Here is a 23519-nt window from a genome sequence, read left to right on the forward strand (position 1 = left end):
TTGACCAAAACTACACTTGACAGAATTCTGTGAAGCTCAGAGCTACAGTGCAAGGCCATTGATTTTGCAACAGTTTGTTTCTTTTCTGATCTAAAAGTGATTTCTATGTGCCAGGGGATCTTATCTATTAATGTTGTTCATTCTTCACTAGTCATCATTTTCCTTGGAACATGCCATCCTATGTAATCTGAGCAATAAGAACATCAGAAACTGACTGGTGGGAGATGTGGCCCTGAAAACACTGAAGGCACTTTGTCCCCAAGGCAGGGGTCACTAGGGAGGGAGAAGATGTTCTGGACTCCAATCAGACAAATACATTACAAAATTTCCACCTCAGACTTTCTCATGGAAGAACTAAGAAATTATATATACTCTTTGATTTGTTCTTATTATTAAAACAATGGACTTTCTGAGTCTCTCCAACACATGTTTATTGACCACCCACTCCATAACTTGCAGCTGGCGCCTGCAGAGCAACATTGAGGGTGATCTGGCCTCTTCCCCCGAGGAGCTGATATCCTCCTGACCTCATCTTCTACTGCTGTCACTCTTCATTGCTTTGCTTCTGTCACTCTGGCTTCCTCGCTCTTCCTCAAACATGCCAAGCATTCGGTTGCTTCAGCGCTTTTCTACTTACTGTTTCTTCCACCTGAATAGCTCTTGTTCCAGATATTTCACTTTATTGACTCCCCGATTAAAGGTCACCCTCACAAGGGAGACCTTTCCCAACTCACCACATAAAAGAGCACACACACACACACGCACACGCACACGTGTATACCCTTTTACTATCCCTTATCCTATTTTACTTTTCTTCATATCCATTTTCTATCACATCAAACATATATTACTTTTATTTATGTCTTTATTAAGTGTCTTCCCCCCACTATCTTTTAAGCTCCATGAGAGCACAAAATTAGTCTCTTTTGTTTCCTGCTATATCCCTTGCGCTAAGAACAGTGCCTGGCACCTCGTAAATATTCAGTGAATAATTGTGGGAAGAATGAATGAGTGAAGCGATCAAGTAGACTGCTCTATTATTCACACTCAGTAGGTTGGTCTAACTCAGTGTTTTTATGCTCCTAAATCTTGAAGATCATGCCTCAGATTCTAAGTTACCTCAGAAATCTTTAAGGTCAACTGTTTTATTCTGTGTCCAGTCTAAGGCTTTGGGCCCAAGGGAGGATAAATAATCAGGTCTCCCCTCTTTTCCTGTCTCCTTCAACTACAACTCTGCTTTTAGCAGTTGTATATAGTGGACTTCAACAAAAGATTTCTTGTAAAGATAGGATTTCTCGAGCTAAAATACAATAAGCAAACAAAAAGCAGAAAAAGAAAACTACTATTTGAGGGAATTGGGATGAGGGATGTTAATCTTCTGCTTTAACACTTCTATCAGCATTACTCAGGGACCCTGAAGAAAGGTCTGAACTAGGTGAGTGAGTCGGTGCTGGAGTCTTGTGAAAGCTCAGCTTATGACAAGACAGAACCTGGAGGGGGCCTTGAAACAAAGCTGGAGTTTAATGTTTTAACTATTTTAGAATAACCTTTAAAGGTAATATGATGTTAGGAAATTTTCATCTTGATCACTTTATATTTCAGTGTTAGAGAAGTCGAATCAAACGCGTCTTTGTTAACATATGCAACATGTTTTCCTGAAAAATCCTTATTTTGAGAGATCAAATTTGCATCGTTAGCAGGGAAGCTATTAGAAAAACAAGAGCACCTGACTTAAACAATAAAAAATTGTATGGATTCTTACCAGTTGTCCACTCTTGACTGTTGAAATGAACAGCTGTGAGCTTTGTGCTTCCAGTTTTCACATGGCCCACATGTCCTTGGCGGAATCCTACAGTTGTCATTTAAACAAACATATCTTTGTCATGTTGGAAGAGGCATCTGATTTCATTCTGCTGGAGTGATGTGATCTGGGTCTGTAGTAGGCAATTGGAAGCAGGTAGTACAGTTCAGAACACTGTAGGGACTAAGGTTCTCCCTGTCCTTGGCATGTAGTGTTAGTGCCCACGGAGAGGAATGAATGCCCCAGGCACCTATTTGGCAGCGCTCTGTGCCTAGGACAGTGCTCAGTACCATGGGGGAATTCTAAAGAAATTTGAGATCATCTCCGTAATCCTGTTCCCGCTGCCTTCGTGGCAGAGTCAAACTTTCTAGAAGAGAAGAAGCCTGCTCATTGATTTTCGATTACTTGGCTAAACGCTGGCTTCTAAAGCCAACTCTGTCTCAGCAGTTCCTTTGTTCTTCAGGAGCTGCCCTACTGCCTTCAGTATCCTCTCGCTTTAGTGTATTTTGCACACAACTTCAAAACATCAGTCTTCCTACAATGGAAGTAGATTTGAAGCAGATTGAATTTGAAATCATATAAGACCTGGGCCTATGTCTTGTTTAAAGATTATTCTACTGACAAGTAGTAGTAACACCTCCACTATAGAATTGTGGTGGGGATCAAATGAGATCATGTATGTAAAAGCAACTTGTAAAGAATAAAGATCAAGGGACTTCCCTGGTGGTCCAGTGGTTAAGACGCTGTGCTTCCCCTGCAGGGGGTTCGGGTTTGACCCTTGGTCTGGGAAATAAGATCCTGCATGCTGTGTGGCATGGTCTTAAAATAAAATAAAATAAAGATCAATACAAAAGTAAAATATTATTGGTATTAAGCTCTATTTTATTACGTATCCCCTTGATAATGAAAACCTTCCAAGGTTACTTATTGCCTATGGAATAAAGTCCACATGCATTAACCTGTTATAAGAGGCCCTCTCCTTTATGGCCTATTCTTCATATCTTCTATACAGAACCCATTCTTCAGGCAATCCAAGCTTTTCACAGTTCCCAGAACAAAGCATTACTTTCCTATATCTGTTACCTTTGTGAACTTAGTTCCCTTTTCTTGGAATGTTCCTCTACTTATTTTAGCCAATTGAAAGCCTACTTTTTTTTTTCTTAAAAAAGTTTTTTTTTCTCTCTTTTCATGAAGCTTTTATCCTATGTTTTCTTCTAAGAGATATGTAGTTTTAGGTCTTATATTTATGTCTTTGAACCATTTCAATTTTTGTATATGGTATAATAAGGGTCAACTCTCTTCTTTGGGATGTACGTATACAGTTTTCCCAGCAGCATTTATTGAAAAGACTATTCTTTCTCCTGCTCCATTTTAAAATAAGCAAATATATGTATTTATTTATACATTCCCCTTTCCCAAATGGTAGCATACTAATGCATATCTTCACCTAGCTTTTGTCATTTAACAACATATTCTGGAGATCATGTACTAGAGACCTTCACTCTCACCCCCTTTCTTTTAATTGGTGGTATGATATTCCAGTTTTTTGGGGGGACCATGTTTTATTCAACAAGTTTCCTATTGATGGACATTTGGGTTTTTTCCAGTTTTTGATATTATGCATAGGGCTGCAATGAATAGACTTGCGCATATGTCTTTTCATTTTTTGATAGTGAATCTTTCCAGGAGGTGGGATTGCTGAGTCTAAGCAATACAAGATAAAGTTATGCCTAATTTTGTTAAATATTGCCAAGTTCTTTGCCATAAGGTTTGTACCATCTTACATTCTCAACACCAATGTTTGTGAGACCCTGTTTCTCGACATTGTTTCTAGTAGTGTATATTGTCACACTTTTGGAATTTTGTGACTCTCATAGGTGGGAAATGAAATATCACCCACTAATTTTTTAAGGCTGAAGTACCATTTCTTATTAGTTTGCAGCAGGCATATGTAACTTGTTATACCCAATACTGTACTATGGGTATAAGGGTACATATATGATCTCCCCTACAAACAGGAAGCTTTCTGAGTGAAAGTAGTGGGTCTAATTGATGTTTTAAAAAAAATGTTTCAAGGACTTGGAATATTGTTGGCATTCATTGTATGTTTGCTGAAGGACAGGGTAAGTGAATAAACTCAGAATTAGGAACTTGTTTTTATATACCATTTTTAGAGTCTATAATTATGTTTACAATCATCTCCAGTGGGCGTGTTTATCTATGTGGTGGAACCCATGGAAAATTCAGGTGATTTTTGAGTGATTTTTTTTTTTTCCTTGTCTGAGAAAAGATGGTCACAGAGATGTAGACCTTTTTTTTCCCCTGAAAGATTCTGTTGAGTTCTGCACAAAACCTCCCTTGGAGAATATAGTCATTTGGAAAGTGTATTTTATTTTCTATTTACATTGCAATTTATAAAGTTCCTTCATGTCTATTGTTTGTTTTCAGCCTCACAACAGTGGTGAGACAGACACATGTCTGTTTATGGAAGAGAAATTTGTGACTCAGAAAAGTTCAGTAACTTGATCAAAGTTACTGAGACAACAGAAGCAGAGCCAGGCCTCAAACCCAGGTCTTCTGATGCCAAAGCCAGCATTCTTTCTTGTACACCACAGCTGCCATCTGGAACTTGGTAAGAGTTTTATAATTTTCTTCTGTTGTTTTTCTTTAGATAGAAACAGCTTTGAATTTTAAAAATAAAGTCACTGAGGTCATTTTTTCCTTTTAATATTTATAATGTGATATCTTGTGTATGTAATATGATAAAGGAAGAAGTGTCATATAAGGCTCTATGTGTATACCTGTCCTAAGATGCTCTTGTCCTGGAATTGTGTAATCGAGGCTCAGAGGATGCATTCATTGCTGGGTGTCATGCCACTGATATAGTCATAGGAAACATACTGTGAAGATAAAAGCCACCTGTCTTTAAAATATTTTTTTAATTCATAAGGGCAGTTTCTAGTTCACGACGTCAAGGCGAGCACATTTATTTATTCCTCTCTCACAGAAATAATTTAAAATAATATTAGAAGAATAAAAAAGATTTGTAGTCCACAGAGATGGGGAGAATTATAAGTGGTCATGAGTAGATGAGAAGAAGGTAAACATGCTTTATTAAGTTTATAGTGGAGCAGAGAGGAAGAAGAGGAGAAAACAACACCCTAGAATATGAGAGAAGTGGACTGCAAGGATAGAAGTCACTAAGCTGCTCTGAAGAACCCTGGAGAAGCTTTGGACTCAGAACTGGAAATCAGTTCAAGATGTCTAATAGCCAACTAGTAGGTATTCTAGAAAGACAAAGCACTCATGGTAGAGGGAAGGAATTGTTAAAAAAAAAATAACATCTCCAGAGCTAAAGGGAGATTTTTAAATTCAAACAGTCCATAAAAGCCAAGTCAGATAAATTTTTAAAAGGCCTGTATTTAGAGATATCATTGTGAAATCTCAGAACACTAAAGATTTAAAGTGGGAATTTACATCTATGAACCTTTACTTGAGGGTGTACTCCAGTGAAAAAAGGGTGAAAACCAAGAAAGGGGAAGATGTGGGATTGTTTAATAAATCATTTAACCTTACCCCACAAGAGGTCTGGCCTTTGCCACCAGCTTTCGGGAAGTAATCTCTAAACTTCTGGAATGTCATGCCTGATGGGGTGTTATTGTCTTCCTGGGGACTTTGGGGCAGCCAAACTGTAATGGATGTGATTCAAGGTTGGGACTTTGAGTCACACCTTGAGGGCCTGGAGACTGGAGATTAAAATTGAGACTGGAGATTAAAATTGACCTTGAGGGCAGTCAATCATGCCTATGTAATGGCGCCTGAGTAAAAACTAAATACTGAGGCTCTAATGAACTTCCCTGGTTGGCAAGCATCTGTGCTTATTGTCAAAAATCAGTACTGGAGAAGTAATGTGTCTTGACTCTATGGGGAAAGGACAATGGAAGCTCTGCACTGGGTATTTCCTCAGACTCTACTCTATGTATTTCCTCCCTTGGCTGACTTTAATCTGTATTCTTTCTCTGCAATAACTCTCAACCATGAATATGATAGCTTTCAGTGAGTTCTGTGAGTCCTCCTAGTGAATTATCAAAACTGAGCATGATTTGGAGAACCCCTCAAACTTGCAACCGATGTCACATGTGAGGGTGGTCCTGTGTGGGTTGTGCTCCCTCTAACCTTGCAGTTGGTCTACCTCTTCTCAAGCATATATTATACAAAAAAACTTGTTTAGGAGAATAATGAAACAATATTCAAGGATGACAGTTATATAGTAGGCCAAGGAAGAAAACCGGTCTACTTTAGGACACAGATTGGCAGGCCTCCAGAAAAATGTTTTCAAGGAAAAGAAAAGAATCGCTTTCAAATAATAGCAGCTGCTAATGATAAGTTGCAAGATATTAGGATATGGTGGGAAAAGCCTATGAATCTTAAGAAGGTAAAAAAGAATAACCAGAAACTCTAACTAGATCAAAACACTTTACCAGAACATCATGTTCCAAATATAAAGCAATTTAATACATGATTATTTTTTCAGCAATTGGTAAACTGTAAGAGAGGAGACTCTAATCTTGGCACTAGTGTATTTTCCTTTGGGTGGCACAAGGATTGTGACATCAGCAGCATAGACAAGAGAATGTAATTTTTAGCACTTTCTAGCTCTATGATGAATAATGTAATGAATAGTTATAATAATATAAAATTTGTTTATTGAGTCATGAAAATTATGTTTGTAAATACAGAAGTGAATTGTAGACATAAAATGGTCATGCCATTTGGTTAATGGCACTAGGCAGCATTTATGTAATAATTAATGACAAATTCGTGACTAGTAAATATAAAATAAAATGTTCTTTGTAGTAAAAAAAATTTTTTTATTGGTTATCAGCTTTTAAAATAAACTTATGCACAAAGCATGGAGGAGTTAATCTTGATTAACAACAGAATATAAACACTTGGCTTTGATGATGTTAAAGTAAAGCTCTAGCTGACAGATGTTGGCAGATGAAAGGTAGGCACAGGAAGGGGAAGCAACTGTAAAGGTACGCACATCCTCATTTTACACAGTAAGGAGTCGAGAGAATCTGTTGAAAATTAACAAAAAAAATTAAACATTGATGACATTGCTGAGCATTGGAAAAGAGGATGCTCTATCTGGGAAAAAAAACCAACTTAAGCCACTCACACTGTATACAAAAATATCAATTCTAGGTAAATTGTAGATCCTTTAGCTATGAAAGGCAAAACAATAAAGCTTTAGAAGATAATATAGAAGAATAGATTCATGATCTCAACGTGAGAGAATGATTTTTAACCATATTGGATATTAAGAAGCACCAACCTTAAAGGTAAGGATTGATTAATTTGATTACAGTAAAATTAAGAATATTAAAAATAATTAAAATAGTAAAAAGGCAAGCTGCAGGTTAGGAGATATCTGGAACACAAAGTGCCTATATCCAGAGTATATGAAGAACTCATACAACGCAGTAAGAAAATACAATTCAGTAGAAAAATGGGCAAATAGACTCAACAGCCACTTTAAAACAGGAAATATCTAATAGGTCAAGAAACATATGATAAGGTGCCCAATCTCATTAGTCATCAGAGAAATGCAAATTAAAAATGAAAAGAGATGCTCCTACATATGCATCAGAATGGCTGAAATTAAAAAGACAAAATAGTGAGGATTGCCAAGGAAGTAGAGCACCTGGAATTCTCATACAACTGCTGGTGGGAATGGAAACTAGTTTAACCAATTTAGAAAGTAGTTTGACTTTATTTAAACATACTGTACTTGTGACCTAGCAATTCCTCTCTTAGGTATTCCTCTCTTTCCAACTGAAATCTATGCCCATGTGTACCAGAAGACATGTATAAGAAAGTTTATAACAGCTTTATTCATATGCTTCAACATAGGAACAAGCTAAATGTCCATTAACAGGAGAATGTATTAATAAATTGTGGTATAATTACACAATGGAATACTATAAGGCAATGAAAATGAACTACAACTGAATGCTACAATATAAATGAATCTTATAAACATTATATTGAGCTAGAAAAGGCTAATGTAAAAGAATATATAATGCATAATTCCATTTATTTAAAACTCAAAAACAGGCCAGACTGTAATGTTGAGCGATGTATTCTTAGCAAAAATGTAAAGCACCAAAACAAGGAAGTGAACACCAAAAAAATCAGGAGAGAGTTACATTTAAGGAAAAGGGAGCAAGCTGTGACATAGACAGTATGCAGGGAGCTTCTTGGGGCTGGTATTGCTCTTCTTTTTTTTTTTTTTTTTAACATCTTTATTGGGGTATAATTGCTTTACAATGGTGTGTTAGTTTCTGCTTTATAACAAAGTGAATCAGTTATACATATACATATGTTCCCATATCTCTTCCCTCTTGCGTCTCCCTCCCTCCCATGTATTGCTCTTCTTGATCTGAGTAGCCAATGGATGTTTGCTTCAGAATACATCTATGCTTTATGACTTTCTGAACATGTGACATATTTTACACACCAAACCAAAAAAAAAAAACCAAAACGATTTAAATAAAAACAAATTCATGGTATAAGGAAATTATTTAAATTTTAAGATAATGAATAGTGAAACTAAAAATAGTGATATAATCCTGAAAATTGAGAGGTGTAGAGTCTTGTAATGAGCTCAGTTCTCCTCTGCAGTTATAGGAAGTTAATAAGAAAATCTCCAAATTGATAAACATACTATTTAGAAATAAGAACCAAAACAAACTGTAAAATATTGTTTTCCATTCTGTATTTTCCATTTAAAAATAATGGATTATTTTATGCTTATGTTTATTAATTTTTTAACCAAAATCCATCACATTATATTTACATTCTTATATTTTAAAAACATCTATATGACTGGACACCCAGATTATAAACAAATACATTTATTGACTGAGTTAACTTAATTTGAGGAATTTTAATTTTTGAGTGACTTATTTTATATTACCCTATATATTGATTAAAATTATTTTGTGTATTCAATAAAATATTGTCAAAAATCCTTTCTTTTCTCTGTTACTTTTCATATAACTTGTGAGAATGTTGAGGATAGAAATAATGAGACAAGGATTTTTTGTTTTCATAGCCAAATCTCACTTTTTGTACAGTTATTTAGGACTGTGATAGAAGAGTTAAGTTTGTATTTGTAAGATGACTTTTTATCTTTCCTGACTTCATTGCATTTTAAAGGCGTCTGTATTAATAAATAACCATATCTGATGGCTTTCATAAACAGCTATCACCACCATCACCAACCAAAAACACAAACAAAGAAAATGTCTACACCTCTACAAAAACCCAGCATTATGGTTGCTTCTAAGAAGCAACCTAAGGAAACAATGTCCTCATTACCTATCATTTCAGGGGTGTTGCAGTATATTTGGGTGGAAGCACAGCTTTTAATGTCAAACATTCTCATTTTATCCTAGAACTTTTTAACAGTGAAGACAAGACAATTATAGATCATTTTAATCATCAGCTTAAGTGTATTTTGAGTTTACTGATAAACCATGCAAGAAAAAAGTTGCTTTTAATATAGGGAATGTATTTATTTTTTAATTCTTTGTTTGTATTCACTTTTTTTGGATTAGTTTTTATTAAAAAGAAGTAGAGTTAGTCTGAAAAAAGTATGTAAAATATTCTTTCCAAAAATGCCTTATTAATAAAAGCTTTTCAAAAAGTAGTATAAAATAGATAAGTATTCTTCCAATATTAAAAGAAATTTGCAAGTTGTGGTTTTACTCTATTAAATTAACGTCTAAAAATATGCATTAAATTCCAAGACCCTTGGACAGTAATACCATAACATTTATGATGAAATCAGAAATTTTAATAAAGGGGAAAAAAACCTTTGGTCCAACGCAGTAGCTCTTTTTGCTAGCTAATGTAGAACTGATTGTTGTGAGGATCTGTTGTCTCACGGCAGTTAAAGAGCATATTTATTATTCTTGTAAGTTTTCTTTTTATATTTTATTGTGTGCTTTACACTTGCTTTTTAGGCACGCATGTTGAGATATCTGGCTTCCTTTGGCCTCGTTTCAATTGTAAGCTATCCGTCTGATCGTAATGTGTCAGTACTTTTGAATATTTACAATAAAAAGAATAAGGACACTCACTGCACTCATTTATGACATGGATGGGAGCCATCCAAATGCCCACTCTCGTTTCTGGTCACCTTGCCTCTGGTTTTCTGTTGTGTTTCAGCTTGGGGAGCTCACCTCTGTCCTAGTTCAAAATTTTAATCCACATTTCCAAAGAATGGTCATTTTAATGCACCTGTGCTAAAAGCATTGATTAGGTCTTCTTTCTCTTAGAAGGTTGCACTTCATGTAAGGGATTTAGAAGATAACTAGTTCTAGGCATAAAGGTCAACCAATCTGTTTTTAAAACAGGGTTGACAAATAACCAGCTGCAGGCACTAAGTTCAGCCTACAAGTGTGTACTCTAAAATCAGTTCTGAGTCATCTGCTCTGTGTGTTTGGCACCCCTGTTTACAGCACATCTTGAGCCTTCTTATGTAGCAATGCTATTGGTAAATAGCCTACCCTTTATGACAGCATGGATGAGAAAAGGACAACCTGATCTTGGTTGATAAAATGTGTACCTTATATGTGGTGAAGGGATATTTTGTAAAGTCTCACGCAATTATTTAAAATGCCTCTGTGTGTGTATGTGTTCGTGTGTGTGTTCACACACTTGCTTTATGTGCTCTGTAATGATTCATGTTCTAAGAGGGTGTGTTTTTCTCTCTTGGAGAGCTGGCAGCCAGCCCGCCCTCTAAGAAATGGGAAATTTCTTGAGCTAATTTGGAAATGCAGTCTATGTGTTTATACCACAAAGCTATAACTCTTTGTCCAGACAGCACTGCCAATTATCTATGATATTTCTATTCAGTATAAACTTAAAAAAAAGGCCAGATCTTTTTATTAGCCTGTTTTGCATATAAATTTTTAGGATAAGTGTCTATTAATATCACTTCTAAAGCAGAAAGGAGTTATTTAAAGGGATGACCTGATTGTCTTGATAAAGAAAATAATAGAGCTACAATCCATTTTCTGAAAATTTGGTCTTGAGTTTGAGTGTGGGCTGGAAGGTAAAAACTTTTGGATTAAATTCCAAACTCTAGGACAATAGGATTTAGGCCAAATAATTTACTCTTTCTGTATCTTTGCTTTCCAATCTGTTAATCAGGAATCAAAACATTTACTTATCTCCTTACAGGAAAATAAAACATTGGTAAACAAAAATGCATTTGCTCTGTTTGAAGGGCTAAGCCATGTACCATTTTTCAGTGTGCTCCTTGCTTCTGACACTAGTAGACTCCCTTGTGGTCATCACATTTCTCACTGGCAAGAAAAAGGCCTATCGCTGTGATGAGAATTCAGAGAGAAGTTCTGTGCCATGTATAGCTTAGTTAACCAGGAAACAGGCAAAATTAAGACAGATTTTGTGGAAATTCTATTTTGTGTTTTCTGAACTAGGAGAAGGCACAATTTTCTCAGAGGGCAGAAATATGCAGGAACAGGCTAGAATGACCTGTTAGGAGAATGACAAATAGAGAGGGTGGAGAGGTGGTGACATTTACTTTTCTGAGGGTCTTTTAAACAGACAAATAAAAACATGCAAAAAAATATAGTTCACAGATAAAGGCAGGAGGATTGTTTTTGTCACTTTTTTAGAGGTTCTTTTAATTTACAGCAGGCTTGTGTGAGTTATTAGGTCTGCCACCTAATAACTTAGGGTGTCAGTCTATGTGCCAAGCTGTTTACTATGTGTTGGGAACTCAAAAATGAATAATGAACAATTGTTTGAACTCAAGGTCTTCTTAACCTCCCTGGGAGAGAAATACTTACAAATAATTACAATAATATGTGATAAGTGCAAGACTAGTAGAAAAAACACGTGCTATGATTACAAATTTTGCCTGGGGTGGTTGGGACTGAAAAGGGAATATCTGCATTGGACCTTGAAGAATGAGAGGGAGTTAGGCAGAGGAGACCATTTCAGGCAGAGGACAGAGCGTGAAAGGAGATTGGAGAAGTGGATGTCGGTGGAGTGTGGGGATATTTTAGAGAGGAGAGAGTAAGTGTTTGAGGGTCAGAGAGCCCCAGGTTGGTAACTCTGCTAGGTGGTCATTCACTGGCTGTGTGATTTAGGGCACATTGCTTAGCCTCTCTGAGCCTCGGTTGCTACATCTATACATTATTATGTATCGCGTAGGGTTGTTGTGAGAATGCAATGAAACAATAAATGTAAAGGACCTAGAACAGTACAAGGACAGAGTAAATGTTCAGTAAATGGTCACTATTGTTTCATCTTTTAAAATGAGCTGCAGCTGCTGCTCTGGAACTGCAAATTGTTCAGAATATCATGGACTTATTCTGGAAGGGGCTTCTCAACATAAATCATCCATAAAATGGAAATAATACCTACTTTCAGGGTTGTTTAAAAGAGTTAATATTAAATACAGGCCCAATAATGGTACTCAATAAACAGTAGTTATTATCATTCGAATTTTAATAACACTTTTCTTTCAATGGCCCAAATATATGTACATTTCCACACTCATACTGAAGAAGTTGTGAATTTTTATATGCACAGAATTGTGAATTTTTGTGGTTTAGCACCTTCTGCTAAACCAGAGGCAGAAAATCACTTTTGAAAGTATGTTATTTCCCCCCATAGGTTGTGTGTCATATTAATGAACATGTTTGATATATGAGCTGGCATAACCATCACACCATGTTTGTTTTTCCATTTCTGTGTCCCAGTGCTCATCATGGTACCAGGCACTTGTATTTAAGTAAATACTTAAAGAAATACCTGCTACATGAATTAGGTGGTAACTCTCTTGCTGGTTCTCTCAAACATTTTTTTTTATATGGAGGAAAACAATTTTAGGTCTTGAAATTGCCTTTTGAAAATGAAGTTCCCAAACCATTTGAACGCTGAACACGTACAAATGCATATGATATCAGCTTGTGGAGAGGATCATGCTGTTCCAAAATCTTTGTTTGCCTGCAGGTTGCATTGGTCCAACCTGTAATTATAATTGTAAAGTTATTATATCCATAATTATTATTATGACATTCCTAATAAGTATTTTTGTAGAGGTCAACCTAATGTTATATCAATAAACCAGGCCTAGAGTATCTTATGTGTACATACTTCTTCTTCCTAGTACTATATTTATATATCAGAAATGGTAGAAAATCCAGCACTTTTTAGTTTCCTGAGGAACCCTCCTTACCTTTTACTCTACCCAATTGCATAATGCTTCTGAGATGTTACATTTCCACTGTTCTTTCCAGTTTTTTTTAATTCTGAGCCCAATTTATTTTTTAAAATTTATTTTAAAAAATTTTTACTGAAATGTTCTTTCCAGTTTCAATTATGAGCATTCATAATAATGGAAATGTAGGCTGTCTCAAGCTTGTGAAAATGACACTCTCTGACTTAAAATGCTGGTTTGTAGAGGGAAAAATCAGCATGGATGCATTAGATACACTAGAACTTTCTTATCACATTAAGCAGCTATAGCCTCAGAGTACCAGTTACCTCTCCCACCAGCTTCTAAGCAGAACTGGACCCAAGTCATGTAGCCACACACAGTCACTTCTGTCTTACTTCTGAAGGGATGCAAGAATGAGAATTCACAACTTGCCTTGAAAATCTATCTGCTCTTTAAGAACTTAGTATTTGGCTCAAATTTTGAAAAAATTGTAACGTTACAAATTTAGCTTAGGTCCTCTTATTTGTTCCTCAGTAGAAAAGGAAAGAAAATATATTTAACCAACACTCTCTTTGTTGTAATCAGTTATTTGGCCTAGATTTAGAATCCTTTAGCTTGTAGAGACTTTGAAAATATATTCATCTATAAATTTGAAAACTAGGGAGATAAATTGGGAATTTACACTCTGGAATTTTAAGAGGCTCTCTAGCTTGTTCCCAAATTTGTCCTTACTTTTAGTTGAGACATTTGATATTTTAGGCACTGCCTTTAGGATTCAGCCATCACAAATCTGGGGCCTACATTTTCGGTTGTTCTTTTCAACATTGTCATTTATTCACTGAGCAGCTACAATTAGGTTGAATATCTAAAATTGCTGTTTTTATAGGCAAAAACAACAACAACAACAAACCAGTGTTCAATCTCAAAAGTATTTATTGAGGACCCACCATGTGAGAAGCAAAGGTTTGATTATGAAGGGAAAGTAATCCAAGAGTAGAATACCAAACAACAGCTTTTTAAACATTCACTCTACTGAGTTGATATAATTTTTTATTTGTAAACAACATTTTATGTGGCACTTTATATGACACACAAAATGGTTAAGTAGTATGGAAGTCTATAAAATAAAAACTGAAAGTTCTTCCCTTACCACCTGGAGTAAGTTGTTTTAAAAACTTTTATTCTGTTCCAATGCTCTCTTTGTTTTTAAAAAAAGTTCACATGTGAAATGAAATCTGCAGCGTTATTTTTCTACTTGGAATTATATCATAGACAATTCTCATACGTACAGAATACTTTTGAAATCAAGAAGAGTCAATATGTCCACTCAAATATCCTTTTAACAGTCACTTCCCACATTCAATTGTCTTTTATTTTTAAAAAAAAAATAAATTTATTTATTTATTTAAAAAATTAATTAATTAATTATTTATGGCTGTGTTGGGTCTCTGTTGCGGTGTGCGGGCTTCTCATTGAGGTGGCCTCTCCTGTTGTGGAGCACAGGCTCTAGGCGCGCAGGCTTCAGTAGTTGTGGCTTGCCGGCTCTAGTGTGCAGGCTCCGTAGTTGTGGCACACGGGCATAGTTGCTCCGTGGCGTGTGGGATCTTCCTGGACCAGGGCTCTAACCCATGTCCCCTGCATTAGCAGGTGGATTCTTAACCACTGCACCACCAGGGAAGTCCCTCAATTGTCTTTTAATGGAGTACTTTTCAAAATTAGTTTTATTGTGGTAATTGCCCAAAAGCATTAAGACTTCTTATAGTCTCAAAACATTTTCATTTAAAACCATCTTTTAAAGAACATAAGGTACACGCAGTAACCACATGATTTTAGCACAGTGGATTGAAAACAAAACAAAAATAGTCATTCAAATGTTTTATCTCTACTTTACCAAATGAGAACCGACTTAGAATTTCAAAAAACTGAACTAGGCTTCAAGGGGGTGCAGATTCACCAAGGCTGGCATGAAGTAACATTGGTCTCATCTTTTTTTTTTTTTTTTGCGGTACGCAGGCCTCTCACTGCTATGGCCTCTCCCACTGCGGAGCACAGGCTCCGGACGCGCAGGCTCAGCAGCCATGGCTCACGGGCCCAGCTGCTCCGCGGCAGGAGGGATCCTCCCGCACCGGGGCACGAACCCGTGTCCCCTGCATCGGCAGGCGGACTCTCAACCACTGCGCCACCAGGGAAGCCCCTCATCTGTTTTTGTTTTTAAACTTTAGTTATAATTGACACGTTGTATTAGTTTCAGGTATACAATGTAGTGACTAGATATTTGTATGGTCTCATCTTAGTTTTAGAAAAGAAGATAGTAAACTTCAAATTTCTACATTTAAGTTCACACCCTAAATTTTTCTTAAATCTTTGCCATCTTATACTGCTTATTTGCTGATGAGCTCAGGAAACCAAATGAGTAGGTAGCATACAAATGTTAATACAAAACCTCTGAAATAACTCATTGTGTTTAGTTTAACAACATTTCCCCCCCTGGATATGTTGAGGTTAAATATAACATATGAATATAATAGAATCATATTTTTTACAAGTAAAAGTTTTGGTTCCCAGGGCAGACATAAATATGTCAACATTTTAATCGGTTTCCAAAAAAACATTGACTTCTAGGGGGTTCCACCTCTTAGCAAACTAGAGAATACTATATGGTATAGCAAGAACTCTGCTCTGAAATTGAAAGGCTTACTGTCACCTCTTGAATGAAGAAAGACTTCATTGGACTAGGTAATCCTCCAGGTTTCTTTTCAAAAACACTTAGTTCTTACGTTTATTTGCAAATCCTTCAGTTCCACAGCTCCTCTGCCACACAGCCCACTCCCCAACAGAAAGAGCAAAATCTGTATCTGTAAACACCAGTTTACTGAGAAATGGGATTGATTCCATTGCTAGTAAGGATTTTTTCAGTATCTTTTTGGCATCTTCTAAACTACAGGTCTGTCCCTATTTTAGGAGAAATAAAATGCACATCTAGGGCTTCCCTGGTGGCACAGTGGTTAAGAATCTGCCTGCCAGTGCAGGAGACATGGGTTCAAGCCCTGGTCCGGGAAGACCCCGCATGCCAAAGAGCAACTAAGCCCGTGTGCCACAACTACTGAGCCTGCGCTCTTGAGCCCGTGAGCCACAACTACTGAGCCCGCGTGCCAAAACTACTGAGCCAGTGTGCTGCAACTACTGAAGCCTGCGGGCCTAGAGCCTGTGCTCCGCAACAAGAGAAGCCACCACAATGAGATGCCCGCACACTGCAATGAAGAGTAGCCCCTACTCACCGGAACTAGAGAAAGCCTGCGTGCAGCAATGACGATCCAATGCAGCCAAAAATAAATAATGAAATAAATTTTTAAAAATGTACATCTAAATACACAAAACTATAAAAACCTGTTTTTTTAAACTTGAATTGCAAAAACATTTACTCCTTTAATGCTTTATATTGTAAAGTCTACTAGTGAACCTAAAATATTATGGATTTAATTTAACTAAAACAGTAACATAGCTATTTTTTTCCCATTTTTAAAAACATTTTTATTGGAGTATAATTGCTTTATAAATGTATGTTAGTTTCTGCTTTATAACAAAGTGAAACAGCTATACATATACATATATCCCCATATCACCTCCCTCTTGCATCGCCCTCCCACCCTCCCTATCCCACCCCTCTAGGTGGTCACAGAGCATCGAGCTGATCTCCCTGTGCTATGTGGCTGCTTCCCACTAGCTATCTATTTTACGTTTGGTAGTGTATATATGTCCATGCCACTCTCTGACTTCGTCCCAGCTTACCCTTTCCCCTCCCTGTGTCCTCAAGTCCATTCTCTACGTCTGTGTCTTTATTCCTGTCCTGCCCTTAGGTTCTTCAGAACCATTTTTTTTTTTTTTTAGGTTCCATATATATGTTAGCATACAGTATTTGTTTTTTTCTTTCTGACTTACTTCACTCTGTATGACAGTCTCTAGGTCCATCCACCTCACTACAAATAACTCAATTTCGTTTCTTTCTATGGCTGAGTAACATTCCATTGTATATATGTGCCACATCTTCTTTATGTATTCATCTCTGGATGAACACTTAGGTTGCTACCATGTCCTGGCTATTGTAAATATAGCTGCAGTGAACATTGTGGTACATGACTCTTTTTGCATTATGGTTTTCTCAGGATACATGCCCAGTAGTGGGATTGCTGGGTCATATGGTAGTTCTATTTTTAGTTTCTTAAGGAACCTCCATACTGTTCTCCATAGTGGCTGTATCAGTTTACATTCACACCAACAGTGCAAGAGGGTTCCCTTTTCTCCACACCCTCTCCAGCAATTATTGTTTGTAGATTTTTTTGATGATGGCCATTCTGACTGGTGCGAAGTGATACCTCATTGTAGTTTTGACTTGCATTTCTCTAATGATCAGTGATGTTGCGCATCCTTTCATGTGTTTGCTGGCTATCTGTATATCTTCTTTGGAGAAATGTCTATTTAGTCTTCTGCCCACTTTTGGATTGGGTTGTTTGTTTCTTTGATATTGAGCTGCATGAGCTGCTTGTAAATTTTGGAGATTAATCCTTTGTCAGTTGCTTCATTTGAAAATATTTTCTCCCATTCTGAGGGTTGTCTTTTGGTCTTTTTTATGGTTTCCTTTGCTGTGCAAAAGCTTTGAAGTTTCATTAGGTCCCATTTGTTTATTTTTGTTTTTATTTCCATTTCTCTAGGAGGTGGGTCAAAAAGAAGCTTGCTGTGATTTATGTCATAGAGTGTTCTGCCTATGTTTTCCTCTAAGAGTTTTATAGTGTCTGGCCTTACATTTAGGTCTTTAATCCATTTTGAGTTTATTTTTGTATATGGTGTTAAGGAGTGTTCTAATTTCATTCTTTTATTTTTATTTTTTTTAAAAATATTTTCTATTTATTTTTATTTCATTCATGTAGCTGTCGACTTTTCCCAGCACCACTTACTGAAGAGGCTGTCTTATCTCCATTGTATATTCTTGCCTCCTTCATCAAAAATAAGGTGACCATATGTGTGTGGGTTTATCTCTGGGGTTTTTATCCTGTTCCATTGATATATATTTCTGTTTTTGTGCCAGTACCATACTCTCTTAATTACTATAACTTTGTAGTATAGTCTGAAGTCTGGGAGCCTGGTTCCACCAGCTCCATTTTTCTTTCTCAAGATTGCTTTGGCTATTCGGGGTCTTTTCGTGTTTCCATACAAATTGTGAATTTATTTGTTCTAGTTTTGTGAAAAATGCCATTGATAGTTTGATAGGGATTGCACTGAATCTGTAGATTGTTTTGCGTAGTATAGTCATTTTCACAGTGTTGATTTTTTCAATCCAAGAACATGATATATCTCTCCATCTATTTGTATCATCTTTAATTTCTTTCATCAGTGTCTTATAGTTTTCTGCACACAGGTCTTTTGTCTCCTTAGGTAGGTTTATTCCAAGGTATTTTATTCTTTTGGTTGCAATGGTAAATGGGAGTGTTTCCTTAATTTCTCTTTCAGATTTTTCATCATTAGTGTATAGGAATGCAAGTGATTTCTGTGCATTAATTTTTTATCCTGCTACTTTACCAAATTCTTGATTAGCTCTAGTAGTATTCTGGTAGCCTCTTTACGATTCCCTATGTATAGTATCTTGTCATCTGCAAGCAGTGACAATTTTACTTCTTCTTTTCCGATTTGGATTCCTTTTATTTCTTTTTCTTCTCTGATTGCTGTGTCTAAAACTTCCAAAACTATGTGGAATAATAGTGGTGAGAGTGGACAACCTTGTGTTGTTCCTGATCTTAGAGGAAATGGTTTCAGTTTTTCACCATTGAGAACGATGTTGGCTGTGGGTTTGTCATATATGGCCTTTATTATGTTGAGGTAAGTTCCCTCTATGCCCACTTTCTAGAGAGTTTTTATCATATATGGATGTTGAATTTTGTTGAAAGCTTTTTCTGCATCCATTGCGGTGATCATATGGTTTTTCTCCTTCAATTTGTTAATATGGTGTATCACCTTGATTGATTTGCGTATATTGAAGAATCCTTGCGTTCCTGGGATAAACCCCACTTGATCATGGTGTATGATCCTTTTAACGTGCCATTGGATTCTGTTTGCTAGTATTTTGTTGAGGATTTTTGCATCAACGTTCATCAGTGATATTGGCCTGTAGTTTTCTTTCTTTGTGACATCTTTATCTGGTTTTGGTATCAGGGTGATGGTGGCCTTGTAGAATGAGTTTGGGAGTGTTCCTCCCTCTGCTATATTTTGGAAGAGTTTGAGAAGGCTTGGTGTTAGCTTTTCTCTAAATGTTTGATAAAATTTGCCCGTGAAACCATCTGGTCCTGGGCTTTTGTTTGCTGGAAGATTTTTAATCACAGTTCCAATTTCAGTGTTTGTGATTTGTCTGTTTATATTTTCTATTTCTTCCTGGTTCAGTCTTGGAAGGTTATACTTTTCTAAGAATGTGTCCATTTCTTCCATTTTATTGGCATATAGTTGTTTGTAGTAATCTGTCCTGATCTTTTGTATTTCTGCAGTGTCAGTTGTTACTTCTGCTTTTTCATTTCTGATCCTGTTGATTTGAGTCTTCTCCCTTTTTTTCTTGATGAGTCTGGCTAATGGTTTATCAATTTTGTATATCTTCTCAAAGAACCAGTGTTAGTTTTATTGATCTTTGCTATTGTTTCCTTCATTTTGTTTTCATTTATTTCCGATCTGATCTTTATGATTTCTTCTGCTAACCTTGGGGTTTTGTTTTTCTTCTTTCTCTTGCTTTAGGTATAAGATTAGGTTGTTTATTTGAGATGTTTGTTGTTTCTTGAGGTAGGACTGTATTGCTATAAACTTCCCTCTTAGAACTGCTTTTGCTGCATCCCATAGGTTTTGGGTTGTTGTGTTTTCATTGTCGTTTGTTTCTAGGTATTTTTTGATTTCCTCTTTGATTTCTTCAGTGATCTCTTGGACATTTAGTAGTGTATTGTTTAGCCTCCATGTGTTTGTATCTTTTACAGATTTTTTCCTGTAATTGATATCTAGTCTTATAGCGTTGTGGTTGGAAAAGATACCTGATACAGTTTCAATTTTCTTAAATTTACGAAGGCTTGATTTGCGACCTAAGATATGATCTGTCCTGTAGAATGTTCCATGAGCACTTGAGAAGAATGTGTATTCTGTTGTTTTTGGATGGAATGTCCTATAAATATCAGTTAAGTCCATCTTGTTTATTGTATCATTTAAAGCTTGTGTTTCCCTATTTATTTTCATTTTGGATGATCTGTTCATTGTTGAAAGTGGTGTGTTGAAGTCCCCTAATATGGTTGTGTTACTGTCAATATCCCCTATTATGGCTGTTAGCATTTGCCTTATGTATTGATGTGCTCCTATGTTGGGTGCATAAATATTTACAATTGTTATATTGTCTTCTTGGATTGATCCCTTGACCATTATGTAGTGTGCTTATTTGTCTCTTGTAATAGTCTTTATTTTAAAGTCTCTTTTTTTGTGATATCAGAGTTGCTACTCCAGCTTTCTTTTGATTTCCATTTGCATGGAATATGTTTTTCCATCCCCTCAATTTCAGTCTGTATGTGTCCCTAAGTCTGAAGTGGGTCTCTTGTTGACAGCATATGTACGGTTCTTGTTTTTGTATCCAATCAGCCAGTCTGTGTCTTTTGGTTGGAGCATTTAATCCATTTACATTTAAGGTAATTATCGATTTGTATGTTCCTATTACCACTTTCTTAATCGTTTTGGGTTTGTTTTTGCAGGTCTTTTCCTTCTCTTGTGTTTCCTGCCTAGAGAAGTTTCTTTAGCATTTGTTGTAAAGCTGGTTTGGTGGTGCTGAATTCTCTTACCTTTTGCTTGTCTGTAAATGTTTTAATTTCTCCGTCGAATCTGAATGAGATCCTTGCTGGGTAGAGTAATCTTGGTTGTTGGTTTTTCCCTTTCATCACTTTAAATATGTGCTGTCACTCCCTTCTGGCTTGCAGAGCTTCTGCTGAAAGATCAGCTGTTAACCTTATGGGGATTCCCATGTATGTAAGTTGTTGTTTTTCCCTTGCTGCTTTTAATATTTTTTCTTTGTATTTAATTTTGATAGTTTGATTAATATGTGTCCTGGTGTGTTTTGCCTTGGATTTATCCAGTATGGGACTCTTTGCACTTCTTGGACTTGATTGATTATTTCCTTTCCCATATTAGAGAAGTTTTCAACTATAATCTTTTCAAATATTTTCTCAGTCCCTTTCTTTGTCTCTTCTTCTTCTGGGACCCCTATAATTCAAATGTTGCTGCATTTAATGTTGTCCCAGAGGTCTCTGAGACTGTCCTCAATTCTTTTCATTTTTTTTTTCTTTATTCTGCTCTGTGGTAGTTATTTCCACTATTTTATCTTCCAGGTCACTTATCCATTCTTCTGCCTCAGTTATTCTGCCATTGATTCCTTCTATAGAAGTTTAATTTCATTTACTGTGTGTTGATCATTGTTTGTTTGCTCTTTAGTTCCTCTAGGTCCTTGTTAAACATTTCTTTTATTTTCTGCATTCTATTTCTATGATTTTGGATCATCTTTACTATCGTTACTCTGAATTCTTTTTCTGGTAGATTGCCTATTTCCTCTTCATTTGTTTGGTCTGGTGGGTGTTTACCTTGTTACTTCATCTGCTGTGTGTCTCTCTGTCTTCTCATTTTGCTTAACTTACTGTGTTTTGGGCCTCCTATACGCAGGCTGCAGGTTCATAGTTCCCGTTGTTTTTGGTGTCTGCCCCCAGTGGCTAAGGTTGGTTCAGTGGGTTGTGTAGGCTTCCTGGTGCAGCAGACTGGTGCCTGTGTTCTGGTGGATGAGACTGGATCTTGTCTTTCTGTTGGGCAGGCGTGCATCCGGTGGTGTGTTTTGGGGTGTCTGTGACCTTATTATGATTTTAGGCAGCCTCTCTGCTAATGGGTTGTCTTGTGTTCCTGTCTTGCTAGTTGTTTGGCGTAGGGTGTCCAACACTGTAGTTTGCTGGTCGTTGAGTGGAGCTGGGTCTTAGCATTGAGATGGAGATCTCTGAGAGAGCTTTCACTGTTTGATATTATGTGGAGCTGGGAGGTCTCTGGTGGACCAATGTCCTGAACTTGGCTCTCCCACCTCAGAGGCACAGGCCTGACACCCGGTCGGAGCACCAAGACCGTGTCAGCCACATGACTCAGAAGAAAAGGGAGAGAAAATGAAGGGAAAAAGGAGGAAAATAAAATAAAATAAAGTTATTAAAATAAAAAATTTAGTTATTAAAAATAAAAAAATTGAAAAGTAATTTAAAAAAAAAAAGAAAGAAGAGATCAACCAAACCAAAAAACAAATCCACCAATGATAACAAATACTAAATAACAATACTAAAAAAATAAAAATAAAATAAATGGACAGACAGAACCCTGGGACAAATGGTAAAAAGCAAAGCTATGCAGACAAAATCACACAAAGTCCACTGTCTCAATTTTAGGACGATTCGTTGTCTATTCAGGTATTCCAGACTTGCAGGGTACATCAGGTTGACTGTGGAGATATAATCTGCTTCTCCTGAGGCTGCTGGGAGAGATTTCCCTTTCTCTTCTTTGTTCGCACAGCTCCTGGCATTTAGCTTTGGATTTGGCCCCGCCTCTGCGTGTAGGTCACCTTAGGGTGTCTGTTCTTGGCTCAGACACGACAGGGTTAAAGGAGCAGCTGATTCGGGGGCTCTGGCTCACTGAGGCAGCGGGAGGGAAAGGTACGGAATGCGAGGTGAACCTGCGGCGGCAGAGGCTGCTGTGACATTGCACCAGCCTGAGGCGCGCCGTGTGTTCTCTGGGGTAAGTCGTCCCTGGATCATGGGACCCTGGCAGTGGTGGGCTGCACAGGCTTCCGGGAGGGGAGGTGTGGAGAGTGACCTGTGCTCACACACAGGCTTCTTGGTGGCTGCAGCAGCAGCCTTAGCGTCCCATGCCCGTCTCTGGTGTCTATGCTGATATCTGCGGCTCGCGCCTGTCTGGAACTCGTTTAGGTGGTGCTCTGAATCCCCTCTCCTCGCGCATCCCAAAACAGTGGTCTCTTGCCTCATCGGCAGGTCCAGTATTTTTCCCGGACTCCCTCCCGGCTAGCAGTGGCGCACTAGCCCCCTTCAGGCTGTGTTCACGCAGCCAACCCCAGTCCTCTCCCTGGGATCTGACCCCCGAAGCCCAAGCCTCAACTCCCAGCCCCCGCCCACCCCGGCGGGTGAGCAGACAAGACTCTCGGGCTGGTGAGTGCTGGTTGGCACGTATCCTCTGTGCGGGAATCTCTCCGCTTTGCCCTCTGCACCCCTGTTGCTGTGCTCTTCTCCATGGCTCCGAAGCTTCCCTCCCGCCACCTGCAGTCTCCGCCCGGGAAGGGGCTTCCTAGTGTGTGGAAACCTTTCCTTCTTCACAGCTCCCTCTCAGAGGTGCAAGTCCCATCCCTCTTGTTTT

At 37.4% G+C, this 23519-nt stretch overlaps 1 protein-coding gene across 3 annotated transcripts in view; it reads left to right on the forward strand.

Annotated features, from left to right (window-relative positions):
• TMC1 (transmembrane channel like 1) overlaps positions 1–23519 on the forward strand; it is a 385896-nt gene that overhangs the window by 8286 nt on the left and 354091 nt on the right. For all 3 annotated transcript variants that reach the window (XM_073806217.1, XM_073806218.1, XM_073806219.1), the window contains exon 2: positions 4250–4433. The gene's annotated coding sequence lies outside the window, so the exon portion shown is untranslated. The remainder of the gene's footprint in view (positions 1–4249; positions 4434–23519) is intronic.

The sequence above is a fragment of the Tursiops truncatus genome, chromosome 6, assembly GCF_011762595.2.
Source record: "Tursiops truncatus isolate mTurTru1 chromosome 6, mTurTru1.mat.Y, whole genome shotgun sequence".
In the NCBI taxonomy this organism is placed as follows: Eukaryota; Metazoa; Chordata; class Mammalia; order Artiodactyla; family Delphinidae; genus Tursiops; species Tursiops truncatus.